Raw genomic sequence first — 4780 nt, forward strand, 5'->3', positions numbered from 1 at the left:
AATTATTTCTGAGAACAGTGGCTTAGATTCTATGACTATTGATGATTTGAGAAGAAATCTTCTTGCTTTTGAAAACACCTATTTAAAAAAAGATTCAAAAAAAAAGGGAATTGCTTTTTCTTCTATGACTAACCCTCTGGATGATGAATCCAGTGATAACTTCTCTGAACATGAATTTGTGTTATTTGCCAAAAAATTCAGGAAAATGATGAAGCTCAAAGGCAAAGGCAGCAGCTCAAGGAAAGTGAAGAAAGACCTTAGCAAAGTAACCTGTTACAACTGCAAGGAAATGGGGCATTTCAAATCTGATTGTCCCAAGTTAAAGAAGGAGGAGAAGCCGAAAAGAGGAAAGAAGAAGGGACTGATGGCTTCATGGGAAGATTTGGAAAATGACTCGGATGATGATGACGAGGAATCTGAAACCAAGTCACAACCTTGTCTCATGGCAGATCACATAGATCAGGTAGTCTTTCATAATCCTAACACTGAAGATCTTCATCTTATGATAGACCACCTTTCTGAAAAAATAAGATGTTTTCTGCTGAAAAATCAAGAACTTGAACAACAAATCACCATTCTTAAGGCTGAAAACAGTTTTTTAAAAGAAAAAGTGAGAGAGGCCGAAACTGCTTGTGATCTTGTTGAAGAGAATAAGCAGTTAAGAGCCCAAATTAAGAGCTGTGAAAGTAATCATTCTGTTCTTGCATATGTGGATTGTTTTAAGCAAAATGAAGAGTTGCTTAAAGAGGTTAAAAGACTTAAGGAAGACTTAGCCAAGTTCACCCAAAGTTCTGAGAATCTGAATCAAATCTTGGCTAGTCAAAAACCTCTTTATGATAGGGCTGGGTTGGGGTTTTATAAATCTGAAAAATCTCATTTTGAAAACATTGCTTCATCTTCAAATGATACAAGGTATCAAGACCCAACCTACTTTAACAAAATAGCAACTCCAAGATTTTGTAGACTATGCAACCGAAATGGACACTTTCCCATTCAATATTTTTTGGTGAAAGAATGATTGGTGATAAGGTTTATAAAATTATTTTTTATTACAATGGCTTAGGACATAGAAGATGGTTTAACATAAAAGGATCCAAAAAGATTTGGATACCTAAGGTTACCTAAGCTTGTTTTGTAGGTGTGCCTAGCATCCAAACGGAAGGAAAATATGTGGTATATGGATAGCGGATGCTCTAGGCATATGACCGGAAAGACAACCTTCTTCATAAAGCTTGATGAATATGATGGAGGACTTGTCACATTCGGTGATGATGCAAAAGGAAAAATTGTGGCTGTTGGGAAAGTGGGTAAAAGTTTCTCATCTTGTATAAATGATGTCCTTCTTGTACATGGCTTGAAACATAATTTACTTAGTGTTAGTCAATTACGTGATTTGGGTTTTGAAGTTATTTTTAAGAAGTTTGTTTGTTTAGTTGTTTGTGAAAAAACTGGGGATGTCCTTTTTGAAGCTAAAAGATGCAACAATGTGTATGGATTAACTCTTGAGGATTTAAAGGAACAAAATGTAACATGCTTTACATCTTTTGAATCTGAAAAATGGCTTTGGCATAGAAAGTTGGGACATGCTAGCATGTATCAAATTTCTAAGCTAGTCAAAAGAAATTTGGTTAGAGGAATTCCAAACATCAAGTTTAATAAGGATCTTACTTGTGACGCTTGTCAATTGGGCAAACAAGTAAAATCCTCTTTTAAATCAAAAAATGGAATCTCAACCAAAAGGCCATTGGAGATGTTACATATTGATCTTTTTGGTCCTACTAGAACTCAAAGTTTAGGAGGTAAACACTATGGTCTTGTGGTGGTAGATGATTACTCTAGATTTGGTTGGGTACTTTTTCTTGCTCATAAGAATGATGCTTTTCATGCCTTTTCCACTCTTTGCAAGAAAATTCAAAACGAAAAGGATTTGAAAATTGTCCACTTGAGAAGTGATCATGGAAGAGAATTTGAAAACCAAGATTTTGAAAAATTATGTGATGACTTAGGAATTTCTCATAATTTTTCATGTCCTAAAACCCCCCAACAAAATGGGGTGGTTGAAAGAAGGAATAGAAGCCTTCAAGAGATGACTAGGGCTATGCTATGTGAGAATGAGATTCCTAAATTTTTGTGGGCTGAAGCTGTGAACACAACATGTTATATTTTGAATAGAACAATCATTAGAAAAGGGTTAAAGAAAACCCCTTATGAGCTATGGAAAGGAACCCCTCCAAATCTTAAGTACTTTCATGTTTTTGGATGCAAATATTTTGTGCTTAATAATAAAGAAAATCTTGGAAAGTTTGATCCAAAATCCTATGAAGGAATGTTTGTTGGATATTCCACCACAAGCAAGGCCTATAGAATTTATCTCAAGGAGCATAGGACTATAGAGGAATCCATACATGTTACTTTTTGTGATTCTAACTTAATTCCTAGTACTGTGATAGATAATGATTCAGATAATGAAGAAGCTGGAACAAGCAAAGAAAACCCCAAATCAGTTCAGAATGAAGAATCTGCCAGTCCAGTTTTGTCTCGTCAGATTGGAGGAGACATTTCCATTTTGTCTCCTGAGCAGGCACGAGCAACTGAAACAGTGAGACCACCAGAAGTTCATCAAAGCTCTACACCTGTCCGAAAGCCTAGAGAATGGAAGTCCATGAAGGGTTATCCTCATAACTTCATCATTGGTGATCCCTCTCAAGGAGTAACAACAAGATCATCCACCAAAAGGCAAACCGAACCTAGCAATCTTGCTCTCTTGTCACAAATAGAGCCCAACAATGTCAAACAAGCTCTTGAGGACCCATCATGGGTTAAAGCAATGCAAGAGGAACTTGCTCAATTTGACAAGAATGAGGATTGGACATTAGTACCTCATCCGGATGGTAAGAAGGTAATTAACGGGTACTAAGTGGGTATTTAAAAATAAACTTGGTGAGGATGGACAAGTTGTTCGTAACAAGGCTAGATTAGTGGCCCAAGGTTATGATCAAGAAGAGGGTATAGATTTTGATGAGTCTTTTGCTTCGGTAGCTAGAATGGAAGCAATTAGGTTGCTTCTTGCCTATGCTACCCATAAGGGTTTTAAAATGTTTCAAATGGATGTTAAATGTGCTTTCCTTAATGGCTTTATTGATAGAGAAGTGTATGTGGCACAACCCCCCGGTTTTGAACATAAAGAGTTTCCAAATCATGTTTTCAAACTAACTAAGGCTCTTTATGGTCTTAGACAATCTCCAAGAGCTTGGTATGAAAGGCTTAGTGCCTTCTTGTTAGAAAATCAATTTCAAAGGGGTACCACCGACACTACTTTATTTATTAAAGCATCTAATGATGATATGCTCCTTGTTCAAGTTTATGTTGATGACATTGTATTTGGATCGGCCAACATTTCCTTGTGTGAAGAGTTTGGAAAACTCATGACTAGTGAGTTTGAGATGAGTTTAATGGGAGAGCTTACTTTCTTTCTTGGCCTCCAAATTAAACAAACTCCTAGTGGTACTTTTATTTACCAAGGAAAGTATGCAAAAGAGCTTATCAAAAAGTTTGGCCTAGAAAACTCCAAATCAATGGGTACTCCAATGCATCCTAATACAAAACTTGAAAAGGATGATGATGGTCAAGATGTGGATGAAACAAGGTATAGAGGAATGATAGGTTCACTTATGTACCTTACCTCTTCTAGACCGGATATAGTCCAAAGTGTGGGTGTATATTCAAGGTTTCAATCTCATCCAAAAGAATCCCATCTTACGGCTGTTAAGCGCATCATTAGATACATTAAGGGAACTTGTGATTATGGCTTGTGGTATCCTAAATCTGATGACTTTTGTGCAGTAGGGTTTTGTGATGCAGATTATGCGGGAGATAGAGTGGATAGAAGGAGCACCTCCAGCATGTGTTGCTTCCTTGGAAGCTCACTCAACATGTGGTCAAGCAGGAAACAAGCCACAGTGGCTCTATCCACAGCTGAAGCTGAATATATTTCCGCATCTGCATGTTGTTCACAATTAATTTGGTTAAAAACACAATTGGAAGATTACAAATTAAAAATCAATAGTATACCCTTATTTTGTGATAATATGAGTACTATAAACATTTCAAAAAATCCAGTTCTGCACTCAAGAACCAAGCACATTGAGATAAAATATCATTTTATTAGGGAACATGTGTAAAAGGGTACTATTGATATTCAATTTGTAAAATCTGAAGACCAAATTGCTGATATTTTTACAAAACCCCTCTGTGAAGACAGATTCTGTGCCCTGAGAAAAAGTTTGGGAATGTTTGATTTAAGTTTCATTGATAAATTGTGAAAATTTGATTCTGTTCAGTTTTGTCTCGTAGGTTTGGACGAGATAAAATTAGAAGCGTTGAAAGGGCTGTGATCAAGGGGGAGACAGTATCTAAAAGTGAATTCTCATGGGCCCCACCAAATTTTCTTGACCCCACTTTGCCGTTATGTTAGTTGTCTCTCTATGCAAATAAAAATCCTCTTCCTTGTGTCATTATATCTTTTTGGAAGTGGTTATTGTCAAATCAAATCCCTCTCTCCATCTAATCCCTTGATTTAAGGCAACAACTTTTCAGTTTTTGATTTCAAAAAAAAAAAAGGGGAATCATTTTGGGTAATAACTACACCATAATGGTCATTAACTGTCCACTAATGGTCATTACCTCCACCAAAGTCTCTCTCTCCAATCCACATTTAATGTGACACTCACCTTGCTTCTCCCCCCACTCAATTCGGTTACTTCAACAATCTTTCATATTC

This window comes from Arachis ipaensis, chromosome B06 (genome assembly GCF_000816755.2).
Source record: "Arachis ipaensis cultivar K30076 chromosome B06, Araip1.1, whole genome shotgun sequence".
Lineage (NCBI taxonomy): Eukaryota > Viridiplantae > Streptophyta > Magnoliopsida > Fabales > Fabaceae > Arachis > Arachis ipaensis.